The sequence below is a fragment of the Hemicordylus capensis genome, chromosome 1, assembly GCF_027244095.1.
Source record: "Hemicordylus capensis ecotype Gifberg chromosome 1, rHemCap1.1.pri, whole genome shotgun sequence".
Taxonomy (NCBI): Eukaryota; Metazoa; Chordata; class Lepidosauria; order Squamata; family Cordylidae; genus Hemicordylus; species Hemicordylus capensis.
Genome location: NC_069657.1, coordinates 232,120,403 through 232,139,547, shown reverse-complemented (window position 1 = coordinate 232,139,547; position 19,145 = coordinate 232,120,403). Strand labels below are relative to the sequence as shown.

At 43.1% G+C, this 19,145-nt stretch overlaps 1 long non-coding RNA gene across 2 annotated transcripts in view; it reads left to right on the top strand.

The window, feature by feature from the left end:
* The first annotated feature begins 2,982 nt into the window (after positions 1–2,982).
* Positions 2,983–19,145, top strand: part of LOC128330721 (uncharacterized) — a 76,033-nt gene continuing 59,870 nt past the window's right edge. For both annotated transcript variants that reach the window (XR_008310238.1, XR_008310231.1), the window contains exon 1: positions 2,983–4,244. This is a non-coding gene — a long non-coding RNA (uncharacterized LOC128330721). The remainder of the gene's footprint in view (positions 4,245–19,145) is intronic.

Here is a 19,145-nt window from a genome sequence, read left to right as displayed (position 1 = left end):
AAGCTCGTTGAAAGTGTTGACTCAATGTGCAGCAGCTGTGAAAAAGGCCAATTCCATGCTAGGGGTCATTAGGAAGCAGATTGAAAATAAAACTGCTAATATTATAATGCCCTTATACAAAACTATGGTGCGGCCACACCTGGCATACTGTGTACAATTCTGGTCACCATATCTGAAAAAGGACATGTAGAACTGGAAAAGGTGCAGAAGAGGACAACAAAGATGATCAGGGGCCTAGAGCACCTTTCTTATGAGGCTAGGCTACAACACCTGGGGCTTTTTAGTTTAGAAAAAAGATGACTGCGTGGAGACATGATAGAGGTCTATAAAATCATGAATGGTGTGGAGAAAGTGGATAGAGAGAAATTCTTCTCCTTCTCACATAACACTAGAACCAGGGGTCATCCCATGAAATTGATTGCTGGGAAATCTAGGACCAACAAATTGAAGTATTTTTTCACACAACACATAATCCACTTGTGGAATTTTATGCCACAAGATGTGGTGACACCCAACAACCTGGATGGTTTTAAGAAGGGTTTGGATAACTTCATGGAGGAAAGGTCTATCAACAGCTACTAGTCAGAGGGCTATAGGCCACCTCCAGCCTCAAAGGCAGGATGCCTCTGAGTACCAGTTGCAGGGGAGTAACAGCAGGAGAGAGGGCATGCCCTCAACTCCTGCCTGTGGCTTCCAGCGGCATCTGGTGGGCCACTGTGTTAAAGAGGATGCTGGACTAGATGGGCCTTGGGCCTGATCCAGCAGGGCTGTTCTTATGTTTTTATGAATGCACCACATTTACAGCATCCACTGGACCTGCCCTTTACCAATCCTGCCTAGTGCAGGATAAATGGACACTTTGCACCCCAACTCCCCTGTGGGGATGGTAACTGGAAAACCTTTTGAACTATGGACAGGTGGCAGCCTCAAAGTTGCCTCTGCCCACCAGGGTGTCTCATCCTCTCATTGGCTGAAGACCTGTCAACCTGAGCCCTCGTGGCCTACCTCTGATTGGTGGAAGACGTGCAGTGCCTCTCCAGGTGTTTTCCTAAGAAACTCTTTAAAAGTTGTGTGTTGCTTGTGTAAAGGCGTCAGCTACTTTCCATCTATTTGCTGAACCACCCGTCACCAAGATATTTAAGTGCTTTGTTTAGACTGTAGAATGTGTTGGGGGTTAGAAATGACTTTTATTTTATTTTACTACTACCTACCTACACCACTACCCCCCTTGGTTCCTGTAGTAATCTTTTAGAGAGAACAATCTCGCCTCGTGTGTGTGTGTGTGCACGCTCAGAGACAACTGAGTTGCCACTCTCCACGAGCTGACCACTTGGTTGAGCTACTTAAAAGGGAAACTTACCTAAAAGGGGGAATCAAGCACGGCCTCTGCAAGGACAGAGGGGACCTGCCAAAGGTTGAGCCCAGACTTGTGTTCTCTCTGGAAGCAGAGAGTGGTAGCAGCAACTACCGGACCCACACTGGAGCAGGGGTGAGTGAGTGAAACTGCCTTAACTCCAGTGGGGTCTCCTTTACATAGCCTATCTGTGAATTGTAATGTTTAATGTTTTTGGCTTTATAGTGCAATCCATGCTATGCATGCCTACTTAGAAGAAAGTACCATTGGTTTCAATCAGATTTTGTCCCAAGTAAGTGTGTATAGGATTGCAGCCTTAACTGAAAAGCTCAGTGTATTTTTTGTTCTATTCCTGCTATTAATATCTCAAAGTTAGCATAGTCTTCATTTATTTTCTATAGATATTATTTTGGTTTTTTGTGTTTTTAAATTTTGCTTTACGCCACCATGAATTCTCCCTGCCCCCTGCTGTTTTCCGCCTATATTAGTCTTCTAAATCAAAAGGAGTCATTTCAGAGTTACTTTTTATGTCCTTATCTCAGAATGTAAATGATGACAGTGACAAGGCTCAAGCATGAAAGCCTTAATCTAGGCTCAAGCATGAAAGCCTAGTGCCAGTTTTGTAGGGTCAATTGTAGTATTTAATGGTTATGAAAATGCCCTCAGCACTGCTCCTTAGCAAAAGCTTTGATTTTGTATCTTCACTAATCTTATCTGGTATCTTCACCTTCACCAATAAATAGCATATTTAAATTAGCATATTTAAACCAATAAATATATGCTATTTATTCAGGTATTGGAGAATGGAGTGGGATGGCAGTCTGCAGTTAGTGAGGAATCCATGACTGTACTACAAACAGCTAATTAGACAAGTTTTAAAAACTTAGAAAGTGTTGAGATATAAAGTCTGGGTGTTTTAATGCTCAGCTAAATGGTCAGGTAAAGAGATCTTCCCCAACTATTGCTGGTAGATATCTAGAGCAAATACAAGTTGCCTCGACAGTGCAACAGCTAATTCCCCACTAACTGAGCAAAGAGGCACCTTTTTAAAGTGGTGATTCTCTTTATTTAGCAGGGGGAGAGGAGTTGGCCCTATCCATCCCCAGCACAGCATCCCTCCAGTGGTTGTTGCTGGTGTCTATCTTATGTTTCTTTTAAAGATTGTGAGCCCTTTAGGGCCAGGAAACCATTTTATTTATATCTATGTAAACCGCTTTGGGAACTTTTGTTGAAAAGCAGTATATAAATATTCATTGTATTTGTACATGCAAATTATTTGCAAGCTAATTTGCATAAAATGTGATTCATTTTGCATGTTGTGGAAATTAAAAACTTGTATAGCATGCAAATTAGGGTGCCTAGATATGGAAAGCTTAATTATGGCAACCCTATCTACAGGAAACAATAAAGAAAATGGGCCTCCATTAGAAATGCATCAGAGTATGCATTTGGTGGCAATGCATACAATGTTTGGAGGAGTTTGGACAGTGTTAAGAAGGGGGAGGTTTTTGCCTCAGAGGTGAAGGCTCTTTCCTTGTATGGGCAGTTTGCTTGCTTTAGGATCTCATAATTGGCTCTATACAGTTTTTAAGTCTATGCAGTCTGCTCAATAATAACAAATCCAATGCCTTACTAGTCACAGCCAGACAAATTCCTTTCTCATGAGCTCTGAAACAAGCTGACCTCTCCCATCTGTTGGCTTCTTCTTTTATGTCCTTCTGCCTGAGGGGGTTGGGGCCAGCATTTCCTGCTGGGCTTCTCTTCCTGTTTCCTGCTCTTCCTTCCTTCTGAGGCCTACAACTCCTAGGAAGATGTGGAGGCTTTCTCTCTCTAGTTTCTCTGACAGATGGGCTATGGAAATAATAGATTTGTGAACTTCAAAATAATGTATTTGCCAACATGAAGCATTGGATATTTCCTTTTCAAACCATCTGTAAATTTGAATTTCCTTTTGGACACGATGAGGAAATCTTAAAATATACTTCATTTTAACTTTTTGGCCCAAGTAGGTTGCCCAGCATGTGCAACAATTGCACACAACATGGAACAGATGCCCTACACTGAATCTTTTTGCTTAAAGATATATAATTACTTTTCATTTACACTGTGCATGCAGAGTATCTCAAATAAAGTTGTGAATTTGCTGAAGTGGAATACAATCACTTGCTCTAAAACATAGTAGCTTCTCTTGCTTCCAGCCATTGAAAGGCTTCTGCAAATAAGGCAAAGCACCTGCAATTTTAAAAAGATTATTTGAAGATGAAATTAATACAATTTATTTGTGTCACTTGCAGTCAGTAATATCAGTAGTACTTACAGCTCATATTGGGGGAAACTGAAAAGCAAGACAATTCACTGTTAGAAGTTATGGACATATTAGTTTCTATGTGGCATGCCCTTGGAGCCAGAAAGGAACACAACTTCATGTCCCCTGATGTTAACAGAATGCAGCTACAGAGAAAGGAAGGAGATTATGAAGAACAATATACGCTCTTTGAAACTGATGTGGAGAATCTCTATATTGGCTGCACAGACCACTTGGATGGACATGTGGATCCATCCCTTTCAAGAGTTTCCTTGCTTCAGATGGATGGAACTTGATGACACAATTTCATGGGAAAGCATTGGATGCCTTATCAAGGAAAGAGTGTCTAGATGACTTTTAATAATAGCTCATTTTCCCCTCTCAGTCCATCCTTCCCACAATGGTATATGTAGAAAAAGACTTTTCTTTGATACAAATGCAATGGACTAAAGAAAGGAACTGTCTTAATGTAGCTTCAGTGAAAGGTACCTTGCTGACCCAGTTCAACTATCCAAATTTAAACTGTCACCAATTCCCTTCCTACTTGACCCGAAGAAAATCCAACCAAGCATGGGCTTCAAAAGAGTGAGCATTTGTTGTTTTGTTTTAACCAAGGTTATGCGTAATGTTATCAGTTGAATTGAAATTAATATAAAAATTGAGGTACTAGTTATGAGTGTACATATCTTTTCTGTCTCTGAAAACCAAACTTTTACATAGTTTGGACAGTAAGAGGGGTTGTGGCTTGAAAATATTGCCTATCCCTGATTTAATGTATTACAATATTCATTGCATTGGATGACAAACCCCCACACACACACTTTTTCAGGCCACAGAACCCGCAATAATTTAACATTTCACTCCAGGGGAGTTCAGTGGTGACCCCTACATCCCAAGTATGGTGCCCTGTGTGACTGCACAACTTACTGAGAATGTGAGTTCTCAGCTAAGAAAAATGAACATTTCAAACCCCACACTAATGAGGATTAGTGTTTTGTATCACAGCATCATCATATTTTCAAACTGTATTTCTGTGGCTTGCTTGGCCCATTCATTTCTGGAGTGGTTTTTCTCCCAATTGACTTAACATGGGAATGGGATAAAAACCTGTTGTATTCTATTCAGTAATCTTTTGGAGTTTGTTTGTTTGTTTGTTTGGACATTTGTCCCAGGTGGATCCTATAGAGAGTGTGAGGGAGGACTCAGAAAGGAAAAAGGAGAGAAAGGAGAAGGAGAAAATTGAGTAAATTTTAAATTTGGAGTAAATCTTTAAATGGAGTAAAGCTGAATAAATCTTTAGTTAAATCTGCATAAGAGTTCCTTATGTGTATGAGGGAAGTAGCTATAAAACAAAACCACCCTACCATAGGGATTCCATTCATTTTGGGGGTGATTTTTCTTCCAGTTGACATAATGGGAATGGGAAAGAAACCACCCCACCATAGAAAGTCCCTTTATTTTGGAGTAGTTTTCTACCCTGTGTCATATTTTTATTGATAACATAAAAATCATAACTGGTGAAGGGCCATACTTGTGATATATCTTGTACCAGAGAGCAGGTACAAACTGGGAGTGCAGTTGTTAGCTTGTTTGTGCAGCTTTATGCAACCCGAAGGTAGAAATCTACCCCAAACTCTGGATGAGGGTTAAAAATGCAGTGGGAATGGTGTCCTAATTTTTCACATTGAAAATATAGCTACTATGACTAAGCATGACAGGTTGCTTAAAGCGGGTAAGGAATAACTTGATGTCACTGTTTATTAGCCCAGCCATTTCATTTTTAACAATGAATTTTCCCCAAAAGTTTTGAAGCATGGTACAGATACAAATTCACAAACATTTCAGGTTGGGTTCCAGCCCCTGTTTTGGAACAATGGCAGCCAAAATTAGTTTTTTTACATTTATCTTGCAAACCATTGCTTTGATGGGAAAATATTTAATATGAAAACTGTAATGCACCAAAATCTGTATAAAAATTATAATTCAGTATAGAATTTAACCAATAGTTTTGTTGTGAAATAAAGGTTTGTGTGGATTGGTACATCATGGTACACTAGCCCAGTTAATTTAGTTGTTCTTAGCCACCTCCTTGAGTGTCACCTTGATAGGGAGACTGCAGATTATTCACTGTCAAGGTTTAGTGAAGAGTTGGGTTAGAACATCATACTCTAGCCTCAAGGTTCATAGGTTGTTTGGTAATTTTAAATCAGTGAATGATTTGGTGGCTAAGCTTAAATTTGATAAGGATATAAAAGAAGGGAGGGTGCTCCCCACCTTTTGAGGCCCTTCCATTATCTCTGCTCCAAGTTTTCTTGCTGAGGGTAGTTACCCTCTTTTAAAAATAAAGACGTTTTGTGAGTTATGGCTCACCCCAGAAGAGAATCTCTTGACAATGCCATCTTAGTGCATTTATGATCTGCCATGTGTGCTTCCTTTGACTTCACCATTTGAGTGCTATAGCAGAGTGGCAGGAGATCCCTGATGGGAGAATGTCTCATAAAATCAGCCTTTTGTCTCCTTTCAGTAAACCCAGTAGATGTTTATTTCTAGGACTTTTACTTTTTGAGGCAGACTTTATGTAAAATGCTCCCTATGGGATATTTCGCGTTCTGCTCTGTATTTAAGAAATTTAGTACAGTGTTCGAGTGTGCTATTAGATTGCAGGTGGGTGTTATCTCATTTTCTTAATAATTTTCTCTTTGTGGGCCTTGGTAGGATGAGATGGGATGAAGTGTTGCTGAATGGATTATCTGATCACCCAGAAGAATGAAGTCCCCTGGTCAGTGAAAAAGATAGAAGGGGCTGTCACTTACTTGATTTGTTTAGGTATTGAATTGGATGTGGTGGATTTGTACATTTCTATTGGTGGGTGAGTAGGTGCTTTATTTTGTAAAAAAGAAGGAAGAAAAATCAATTCAAAAAGAATTTTGTATTTGGACAAATAGATCTGTTGACTAAATAGCTTGAGGCTATATGTCTATGTGACTTGAGGGTGCTTGAATTATCCAGCTTTGACTTTCCAAATGGAATCATTGACTAAAGCTGCAGTTGAATGTCCATTTCCCTGTGAAGAAGGCCTATTGAATACAATGAGAATGGATGCATCTATGCCTTAACTGATTTTGGTCTTTTTCTGAGCTCAGATTGTATATTTATTCATTCATTAATTCATTCGTTGTATTTCTGTATCACCCCAAACTTGCATCTCTGGGCAATTTACAATAAATACAACATAATAAATACAGTATAATAAAACAATTAAAAACTGACAGTTTTAAAATCACAAATAAAATCTTATTAAAAGCTTGGGTGAATAAATGTGTTGTAATCAACTTCTTAAAAACAGCCAGAGATGGGGGAATTCTTACTTCAACAGAGAGTGCATTCCAACATCTTGCAGTGGCATCAGAGAAGGCCCATCCCCGAAGAGGAGAGGAGAGCTGGTCTTGTGGTAGCAAGCATGACTTGTCCCCATAGCTAAGCAGGGTCTGCCCTGGTTGCATCTGAATGGGAGACTTGATGTGTGAGCACTGCAAGATATTCCCCTCAGGGTGTGAAGCCGCTCTGGGAAGAGCAGAAGGTTTCAAGTTCCCTCCCTGGCTTCTCCAAGATAGGGCTGAGAGAGATTCCTGCCTGCAACCTTGGAGAAGCCACTGCCAGTCTGTGAAGTCAATACTGAGCTAGATAGACCAATGGTCTGACTCAGTATATGACAGTTTCCTATGTTCCTAGGAGCCCCCAGACAAGCAGGTGGCAATTGCAGGTGGACCTCCCTATATGATCTCAATAGGTGATGGGGCTCATAATAAAGAAAACATCTTAAATACCTTGGACCTAAACTGTTTGGGGCTTTATAGGTAATATGTATTTTCCCTATGCAGCTCTTTTAAAATAGGTATAATATTCTCTTTGAGATGACCCAGAGACCAGCTTGGCTGCTGCATTTTGCACAAACTGCAGTTTCTGGACTGCATACAAAAGCAGCCCCACATAAAACACATTGCAGTAGTTGAGTCTAGAGATAATCAGCATGTGTACTACTGTTCTGATTGATTGATTGATTGATTGATTGATTGATTGATTGATGAAGTGCCGTCAAGTCAGTGTCAACTCTTAGCGACCACATAGATTCTTTCCAGGATGATCTGCCTTCAACTTGGCCTTCAAGGTCTCTCAGTTGTGCATGCATTGCTGTCGTAATCAAGTCCATCCACCTTGCTGATGGTCATCTTCTTCTTCTCTTTCCTTCAACTTTCCCCAGCATTATGGACTTCTCAAGGGAGCTGGGTTTTCTCATAATGTATCCAGAATATGATAGTTTGAGCATGGTCATTTGTGCCTTGAGTGAAAATTCTGAATTGGTTTGTTCTATGATCCATTTGTTTTCCTGGCTGACCATGGTCTCCTCAAAAGTCTTATCCAGCACCAAAGTTCAACCGCATCAATACTTTTTCTATCTTGCTTCAAAGTCAAGCTTTCACATCCATAGAGTGTCACAGGGAAAACCACTGTCCAAACAATTCTAATCTTTGTAGGTATAGACACGTCACAGCATCTAAATATCCTTTCCAAGGTTTTCATTGCAACCCTACCAAGTGCTAGTCTGCGGCATATTTCTTGACTACTGAAACCTTTACTGTTGACAGTCTGTCCTAAAAGGTAGAAGCTGTCCACCACTTCAATGTCTTCATTATCCATTCTGAGGCTGGTTGCTGTACCTGTTGTCATTAGTTTAGTCTTCTTTACATTTAGTCGTAGTCCCATTTTTTCACTGTGCTCCTTGACTTTCATTACTAGAACTTGCAGATCTTCCACATTCTCAGCTATCATTTCTTTGGTATGGGTATGTAGACTGACCTCTTCCAACCTGTTTGCCGCTGTGTCATTCTCCAAACTTGCTGGCATAGTTTGGTTAGATCCTTGACTGATTCTTCTTCTGTTGCCTGCCATATTTCTGTAGCTATTCCATCAATTCCTTTAGCCTTCCGACTCGGTAATGACCAGAGTGCTGATCTAACTTCATCTTCCTGTACTAGAGGTTCTTGCAAGTAGGGAATATCTTCTAGGGTATCTTGGATGTTGACATCCTTGCTGTACAGATTTTCAGTATACTCCTTCCATCTCTGTTTGATCTTCTCTGAATCAGTTACTATCTGTCCTTTGGTATCCCTTAACATACCAATTTGAGCTTGGAACTTCCTTCTGAGTTCAGACATCTTTTGAAAAACTTTCCTTGTTTTTCCATGTCTATTTCCATCCTCAAAGTATTTGCAGATGCCATTGTAGTAATTGCTCCTTGTCTCTTCTAACAGCTTTCTGAAATTCCCTATTAAGTTCCTTCATGAGGTCTTTATCTTTCTTGCCTTTGGCTTTTCTCCTCTTCTTGGCAATTTCCACCATCTGTTCTGACATCCATTTTGCTTTCTTCTGTTTCTTGGTCTTTGGCAGTCTCTTTTCATATTCGTCCTTAACAATTTCTTTGATTTCATTCCACAGTTTCTCTGGTTCCCCATCAATGAGGTTTAGAACTTCAAAGTGGTTCCTGATGTTCTCCTTGAAAATGGTGGGTACATTCTCAAGATCATATCGTGGAAACTGGATAGCTTTGTTTTTCCGCTTTAGCTTGACTTGGATCTTGCACATGAGTAGTTTGTGATCTGTTCCACAATTGGCCACTGGCCATGCTTTTGCAGTTATAACTGATCTCTTCTACCTCCTTGCACCAATAATGTTATCAATTTGATTTCTGTGTACTCCATCTAGTGATGTCCATGTGTATAGGCGCCACTTTGGTTGTTTGAAGAATGTGTTAGCAATAAAGAGATGGCTTGAGTGAAACTAATAAGTCATTCTCCTGCTCCATTTCTGTTTCCTAGGCCATACAGTCTGACTGTATTTTCCTCCTTATCATTTCCAACTTTGGCATTCTAGTCTCCAGCCACCACCAGCACATCTTGCTTGCATGTTATGTCAATTTCAGAATGAACTTGAGCATAAAACTCATCAACTTCCTCTTCTGCATCAGTCGGGGCATAGACCTGAAAAACTGCCATTGTCCGCATTGTACTGTACACATTGTACTGTCATTGCTATATCCTTTCTGACTATGAAAGCAACACCGTTCCTTCTTTGTTTCTCATGTCCTGAGTAGTAAAAGGTATGATTTTATGACTGAAAGTGTCATATTCATTTTAATTCACAGATGCCTAAGATTCAATCTGTAGTCAGTTCATTTAATCTTTCACTGTGTCGAGGTTTACTATATTCGTGCTTCTTACGTTCCACATTCCCATTGTAATTCTGTCTTTGCAGCTTTGGATTTTCTTTTCCCACATGGCAACATCAGCTGCTAGATGTCCAAAAGGCTTTAATCTAACCACATACTCAACACCACCGGTATTGGTGGTGAGGAGGAGAGATCCTCAACTCTTCCTCAGTAGCTTGTTGAGTACCATCCAATCTGAGGGGTCCATCATCCAGCACTACATCGACAAACATTCTGTTTTGTCTACACAGGAGTGGTCTACCATTGCCTTTTCCTGCGCAGTATGAAATGATGCCTTTGTCGTTGTCATTGAAATGATCGTCTGCCTCCAGCACCTTGCCTCCAGCACCTTACTATATCGCTGTTGCTCAATATAAGTGCCTGCTTGCTTTAGCTGGGCAGCTGGGATGACCTTTGTGCTTTGGATAACCCTACTGGGCGTATACCTCTCAACGTACATCACTCATCTCTCCCAGGAACACCCCCACCACCACGATGATGAAGCATAGCAGGACGTGGGCGGGGGACTACTGTTTTAAGGCCATTTATTTCAGAAAATGGACACAACTGGTTTATCAGCCAAAGCTTATAGAAAGTGCTTCTGGCCACTGCCTCATGCTGAGACACCAGAGAGAGTTTTGAATCCAGAAGTACCCCCAGTATTGCACACCTGTTCCTTTGGGGGTGGGGGTAGCCACATCCAGGACAGGCAGATCAAAATTGTCTTTTGAATTCAGATCCTGCACAATAAATTCCTTTGTCTTATTTGGATTCATCTTTGGTTTGTTATCCCTTATCCAGCCCATTATGACCTCCAGGCAAGCATTTAGGGAGGTTATGGCTTTTGAACATAGGGTTGTTTGAACATAGGAAGCTGTGTCAGACTGAGTCAGACCATTGGTCCATCTAGTATTGATATTGTCTACCCAAACTGACAGTGGCTTTTCCAAGGTTACTGGCAGGAGTCTCTCTCAGCCTTATCTTGGAGATCCCAAGGAGGGAACTTGGAAAATCCACTCCCAGAGCATCCTCCACCATCCCCTAAGGGGAATTTTTCCCCTGAGCAGGAGATCCTCAGGATGGGTAGTGAACTGAGCATGCTCAAGACAGAACTGGACCACGTGACTTGTTTGTGGGCGTAGCCTCCTCCGTCCTAACCCCAGTTCCAGTTCTGTCTTGCTCGGGTTAGGACGTTTTAGGAGAGAGCTCATGCAGTTAAGCCTTTGCTTCAGTTTGTTTTATTTATTCTCCTTAATGACCAGCCTCTGGCTATTGAGGGAAACAGGAGTCACAACTCTTCGGTCTGTGCCTGCCTGGTGGTTTCCCTCCCCCTCCCCCCCCCTCCTCTCCTCTTGGCTCTGCAAGGGTGGGGAAGGGAGCTGCCTCTATTTGGAGCCAGCAAACAAACAAATAATCAGATAAGATTTCCTACTCAAGTTAATCCTTTTAGCTTGCATTCGGCTTGATTGGCTACTTACTAAAGTATTTGCATTTGTTTGGAGGGGTCCTGGTCAGAAGAACTCTTTCAGGGCTCAGGCTTCTCAACTGCATGTGTTTTCTCAGCTCTTGTTGTTGCCACGCCTTAGTCCAGCATGACTGCTTCAGATTCCCCCTGCAGCCTCAGGCTCAGACAATGGGGACAGGGACCTTGGGGGGGCACTTAGCCAAAACCCCCAAGAGGTCCAGGCACAGTGGACGCCAAGAAATAGAGGCGCCAGCCTGAGTGAGTCCTTCCAACGTACTTTTAAGGGAGCGCCTGTTGATTCAGGTGGCCAGCTGGAAATCAAAAGCGAAAGCAACCAAATGGCGCCAAGTGGAAGGCTGGATCAAACAAGCGCCTTCACTTTGAGGGAGATGACCAGAGCCCGGTGGGCACTATCCTGGTGTCTCATCCTCTGGCCATTGGGGCCTTAGCGTTTGAGGGGGAACCGGCTGGTCCGTGCATTCCCTCCACGCTGCATGATGGATTGCTCACACGCTCCCTGCCTTCGCTTTGAGGGAGATGACCAGAGCCTGGTGGGCACTATCCTGGCATCTCATCCTCCGGCCATTGGGGCCTCAGCGTTTGAGGGGGAACCGGCTGGTCCGCGCATTCCCTCCACGCTGCATGATGGATTGCTCACACGCTCCCCGCACAGCCTCAGCAGTCACCGCTGTAAGTATAGACCTTTTCTCACCCAGGATTCTCAATGGCTGTGTGAGTTTTTTCGGAGCAGTGGGAGGAAAGTGGTCTTGTGGCAGCAGTCATGAATTTTTCCCCTTTGCTAAGCAGGGTCCACCATGGTTTGCATTTGAATGGGAGACTGAGTGCTGTAAGATATAAAAGTTTTCCATTGAGCCACCTACAGCCTCGCTTGCTACTCTCCTAGCATGGCCCTTACCAATTCTGCGGGGGCCTCACCCCTTACACGCAGGGACACGCGTGACTCCCAAGTTGTTTCCACCCTCGCTTGAACCCAGCCCATGGCTCAGGGTTTTTTTCCTCTGTATGAGCGTGGTTGGTGTATGCCCAGATTTTTTGCCATGCAAAACCAAGAGAAGGCGCAGGGATTCTTTCCCCTCTTCCTCCCACCCCCACTGGTGGAACAGGAGTTGTTAACACCCCATGCTTCCTAGTGGAGCCAGTGTGGTTTAGTGGTTAGAGTGCTGGACTAGGACCAGGGAGACCCGAGCTCAAATCCCCATTCAGCCATGATTCTAGCTGGGTGACTCTGGGCCAGTCACTTCTTGCTCAGCCTGGCCTACCTCACAGGGTTGTTGTGAGAGAGAAATTTAAGTATATAGTACACCGCTCTGGGCTCCTTGGAAGAAGAGCGAGATATAAATGTAATAATAATACTAATAAGGCGGCCTTCCGGTCTCACACCGGGTCAACTTGCACCATTCCCCTTTTCCCTTCCCCCCAGTCACCTCAAGTGGTGCAGCAGGGAAATGCTTGATTAACAGGCAGAAGGGTGCCAGCTCAAATCCCCGCGGGTAGCTATACAGTTACCAGTGATTTACGAAGAGCCTGAAAGGCATCACCTCGTACCCTCTCCTTTCCCAAAGACCAGGGAGGCCTACAGCCCAGTTACCACCTGACCATCAGTCAGAAAAAGGGGCTCCTTGCAATCGCTGCCTCTGGACCTTACTGGGCCATTGGAGCCAGACAAGGAGGAAGGAGAATTATCAGGGGGGGGGATGTGATGCCGCCCATTTCTAACTCTGCCAGACTTTTTCCCTTAGCAGAACTCAGAAGGTTTTCCTGTCTAAGGCGCAGCGCACAATCAGTGTGGTCTCCCCGTCGGAAACTGCAGAGCCGTCTTCGCCCCTGGACTAACAAGTTTTCCCTGCAGCTGATCCAGTAACATCCACAGTTACATTCCCCCCTCTATTTCGCAGGGTGATGTGTGCGGAGTGGCAGCGCTCTGCCTCAGCCAAACTGATGGTTGACCTCCCCAAGCAACATTTCCAGTCCCAGAGACCCCTCAAAACCTTTGACCATGCCTAAGGTTGTCCCTTCCGGGGGCTCAATTGGTCTCCTACACTCATAGGACAGGGACCTCTCTAGCCCCAGGACGACAGGCACTGACATTCCCTTCTCTTGAAGGTCCGAGACGCCTTCAGCCACATCCTTCAAGTTATGCACCACCAACCCCATCTTGCTCGAGCGTTCGATTCTGGACCAAGGCACTGTTCAAGATGGTCCCTCCCGACCGGCCTAAGGTTTCACCAGGGCATTAACTAAATGAACAAGACTGCTGCTCTTAGAGCCAAGTATAGCTTAGATTGTACACAGTCGAGCCATAGCAGTGGGCATGGCTGTATACAGGTCATCTTGGTTTAAGACCTGAAATGCTGACGATTATTCTATGGTTCCTTTGATTACTGCTCCATTTGTGGGAGCTACCCCTTTTGGTCCCACTTAGACCCAGTTTTTGGTCAAAACATGGGATAAGAGTAGGTTATGTCTTCTCCACACAGAGAGCCCAATGGGTCCCCCGTAGTTGGTCCGGTTCCCTATCACCCTTACAGGCAACACTACTTCACACTGATTCCATTGGTACAGCTCTCTGCCGGGAGGGGCCACAAAGATGCTTTTCTGTCAGAAGGTTCAGATTTCGTAATAGTGTATTATATAGGAATGTATAACAGGATGGTATCGGAGTTCTAAACTTAATGGCCTACTATGAAGCCTCGCATCTTAGGGATATTTTGTGGTTAATAGTAGACCTGGAAAAGTTCTGAGTGAAGATGAAGGTTCCCGAGGAACATCTTGGTAATTTCAACAACCAGTTATTGATATTTGAATTTATTAAGAGTTCTAAATCTGTTACAAATCCACCTTAAGTACCACCTTTAAGATCTGGGGGATTTGGCATAAAATTTTTGCCCTCCCATATTTCCGCTTGTTAACCATTTGTAGTCATCCCAAATTTCCAACTTTTGACTTTCCCTCCCAATTACTTGATGTCTGGGAGGTGTCACACAATAGATTAAAGGATTTTTATTATTTCAATACGCCAATTGATTAGAACCATTTTGGGAGAAGTTTATGAATAAGCATTGCTCTTGGTTAAATTTTCTTCAGTTTCACTCCTCTATTTTACATCCTGATATAGTTAAGCAAGCTAATAGGAGTTTGACTATGTTTGTGGAATTAATATTAAAGGCTTCAGAAGACTCTTAAGGGCCTGATTTCTAGATTATATGAGATTTTAATAAGCCAATCATCTGATCCATTAACCGGCCTTAAGTTGGCTTGGGAAAATGACCTACAGCAAACTATTAGAGACTTACTGTGGAAAGGAATACCAAAATGGAAGCTGGTGTTTTCTACCTCTTCCTGAATTAGAGAGTATTTTGTTAAGCTCTCTCTCAGGTGGTATTTGACCCCTTCTAGAGCAGCCCACATCAATCAGAGTCGGTCCCCACGATGTTGGAATGGCTGTTGTGATAGGGGTACATACTCTGTTTATGCTGGTCTTGTTCTGCTTTTGGGCAGAGTTGCCTCTATTACATATATTTTCGGAAGTTAGTTTGACATTATCACCTAAGGAGCTTATAGTTTTTATGTTAACTGAGGCTGGATTTTCCATTGCACTACGTTGGAAGCATAAAACTATGTCGTTGACTTTTTGGCACCAGTCTTTGTGGCACATTACCATATCTGGGAAAAATTGACTCATATTATTCATCTTCGAACAGATCAAGCTAATTCTCCTGATTTTTCTTTAGGATCTGGTCAGTTTTATTCTGTCACAAATCAAGATAATTGTAATTATTCTCCTCCATCTAATTACTTACATATCTGGAAGGATGGTTAATGGATGTTTTTATGTATCGGTCTTACTATTATGGGTATGTATTGTCTGAAAGAAAGAAAGAAAGAAAGAAAGAAAGAAAGAAAGAAAGATAGATACTACCGGTCTAAGACACCATTCTGGCTTCAGACACCAATCAACCAATTGAATATATCAAGCCTCCTGGCTCGCCTTCTGCAGAGGGTTGATCTCACAAAGAGAGATCCACTCCCCACAGGGGTGCCTAAGGTTCTCACCTTTCTCCAGGCCGGCCTAGACCTTCCTCTGCAACCAAGTACCCTGAGGCACCAAGCCTCCTCACTAGCCTTGGTTTTGCCATTTTTTCTTCCACTGACTTGGGCCAACCGAACCTGCGCCCACTCTCATACAAATTCCTGGGGGAGCGACACACCTATCTCCTCTCTAGTCAGGCGTTCTTTGCCTGGAACTTCAACTGAGTTCCTAAACGCTCTCACGAAGGACTCCTTCGAGCCCATTGCTACCAGTCCACTGAAGCTCTTGTCTTATAAGGCCCTCTTCCTGGTAGCTATTACCTTGGCTCAAGGGTTTCTGAGCTAGGTACCCTCTTGGCACAGAAGGTATATTGCACCTTCCAGCTAGATGCAGCGCACCATGGCCTGAACACCACCTCCCTCCCAAAATGTCAATTCTCACTTTCATAGATCCAGAGTTGACATTCTTCCTTCATTCTGCCTTTCCCCTGTCCAGCCAGGGGAATGATTGTAGCACAAGCCTGATGGGCCCAGGGCTTGGCGTTCATCGCACCAGACACCTTCACAAGTCCAACACCCTCCTTGTCTTTTCCCGTCTCTCCTCTTTGGGGAACAGAGTTTCTAAGGGCACCTCAACTGGCAGGATCGGATCATGCATTCGCCTGGCCTACTCAGATCTCAACATTCGGTTCATGGCGCGATCGACCAGAGGCACAGCTACCTTTGTGGCCTTTTTTCAGCCCGTCCCACTATCGGAGATCTGCAGGGCAGCAGCACTTGGCCTTCCGCTGCTCCGTTCTCCTAGGCACTATAAGGTTCTGACCACTCAGTGGCACAGGCAGCCTTGGGGCGCATAGTGCTTTGACAAGGGGTTTGAATACATCCTTCCCATCCCAGGGATTAGTGTCTTCAGCTTGGGCACGTCCCATCCTGAGGATCTCCTGCTCAGGGGAAAAATGAACATTGGTCTTACCGTGAAGGGTTCTTTTTCCCTGTAGTAGGAGATCCTCAGCCTCACCCGGATGTATTTTCGGGAGGTAGAGCTGCACAGATGGTTAACGGGGCCAACTGAAGGATGGGCCTGATTGGGGACGGAGGCAGTCCCTCAGGAGTAGACTCCTAGGCTGTTTTTTGCACTTGTCTGTCTTATTCTCTAACCTCTTGTCCGAGTTCTTCCCACTTTTTTCTTTACCTACAGCTTACAGAGTACTTACACAGAGCTCTCTCCACTCAACATACCACCTCGCTCAACAGCCCTGGAACTGGGGTTAGGACGGAGGAGGCTACGCCCACAAACAAGTCACGTGGTCCAGTTCTGTCTCGAGCATGCTCAGTTCACTACCCATCCTGAGGATCTCCTACTACAGGGAAAAAGAACCCTTCACGGTAAGACCAATGTTCCTTTCTCACAATGCCCACATGTAGTCTCCCATTCACATGCAAACCAGGGTGGACCTTTCTTAGCAAAGGGGACAATTCATGCTTGTTACTACAAGACCAGCTCTCTTCCCTTTTCTGGAGGAGGTTGACAGGTTTGTTATCACTCATCCAGGCGATTACCACCTTCAGTTAGATATTTAAGGAAGTTATGACATTTCCTGATAAAGTTGAAAGGAAGAACTAGATATGGGTGTCATCAGCATAGTGATAACACCCTGTACCCAATCTCTAGGTGATCTCTCCCAGTGGTTTCATATAGATATTAAAAAGCATTGGAGACACTATGGAGCCATGGGAAACACCATACAAAAGCTCTCATTTTGAAGAGCAACAATCTCCAGATAATACCATCTGGAATTTGTCTGAGAGGTATAGCAGAACCACAAGGCAGTGCCTCCTCTACTTTATTTATTTAACATATTTCTACACTGCCAAAAACTCATGTCTCTGTGCAGTTTACAATTTTAAAAACACAGATTAAAATGAAATTAAAATATTAAAACAATGTAAAAACAATGATTGATTCTATAAATCTAATTAAAAGCCTGGATAAATAAATGTGTCTTTACAGACCTTTTAAAAGCTGTCAGAGATTAGAAGACTGTTTTTCAGCAGCAAGCCCATTCCAAAGCCCCAGGCAGTCCCTGAGTAGCCACCAGATGAGCTGGTGGCAATTGCAGATAGACTTCCCTATATGATCTCAATAGGTGGCAGGGCTCACCATGGAGAAGGCATTCTCTTAAACTTCCAACTTCTTAAACTTCCTCAAACAATCCAGGATGCCAGGGGTGATGGCATTGAAAGCCACTGAGAGTCACAATGCCAACAGAGTCACACTTCCTCTGCCAATTCCCAATTGGAGATCATCCATCAGGCTGACCAAGGCAGTCTCTACCCCATAACCCGCCTCAAAACCAGTTTGAATTGGGTCTAAATAATTGGTTTCCTCCAAAACTGTCCGGAGCTAAGAGGCCACTTTCTCAATCACCTTGCCCAACCATGGGAGATGAGAAACAGGCCTGTAATTGCTTCATTATAGCAATCCAGGAATCCAACACATGCTTCTTCAAAAGTGGTCTAACAATTGACAGTAGGATATACTCCCTAGTAGACATTTATGTTGTCTACTAGTCCCCTTCCAATAACCCCCCTACAAGACAGTACGTCATGTTGGACAGGGGTCAAGAGGACAGGTGGTAGGTCACAGTGCCCAAACAAGTTGTCCACATCCTCTGGAGTCACTGACTGAAATTGAGTTCGTGGACACCTCCACATTAGCCTCGACAATAATTATGGAGTCTAGGTCAGTCCAAAAATGAGAGATTTTATCCACACAAAAATTCATTGAAAATGTCACAATGGGTAACTGATGGTTCCAAATACTAATTCAAGAAGGGAGTGGCATGTACTCGTCCTCTCACAATCTTGGACAGCTCCACTGGGCATAAGCTCTCAGATGCAATGTGCCCAGAAAAGAACTGCTTCTTTGCTGCACACATTGCCAGAGCATAGGCCTTCAAATGTGCTCCTGTGTTGTAATCTGTCGAATTAGAGTTGAGTCTTTCTCCATTCGTGCTCTAGTTGTCTACCTTGCTGCTTCAAGGTAATATCACATTACCTCACATTATAAATAAAATTATGATAGGCTTATAATCTTGATTATAAGTTTGATTATCTTACAATTAAACTTCCCAAGTTGCTTATGTTGTCCATCTGAAAATGTATAAAGGTAATGCACCTGCTGGAATCATGAAGACATAGTTTAGTACTTAAATGAAACTGCACGCTCTGTAAATATGCAGAAAAATAAGTATTGAATGGAAACATAGCTGCAAAATGGTCTAAGGTTATAAATAACTATTATAACCCTGACAATTGGAAACATGCAAATCTGAATGCCCAACCAAAACAAACCTAGAAAGTTCCAAGATTTCCAACCATAGGCCCACTCACACGTTATGTTCAACACTAGTACAACAAGTGTACAGTGTATACAGGTGCAGATCTGTACGCAGGTACAACCATTCACATTTTATGTTGAATGTAGACTTCATATCTGTACTATGCATTTGAGGGCTTGTGTACAGATTCATTTAAAAATGAACACAGGCGCAGTCATTCACACAAACATGTGTATGAATGTACAGACATCAGTACACTCGTACAGCATAATGTCTGACCTGGGATCATGATCGTGATGTTTGTATTGGGTCTATGTCCAGATGCTCCCATCTGAAGAGCTAACAGCACTGATATTCTGTTTAGA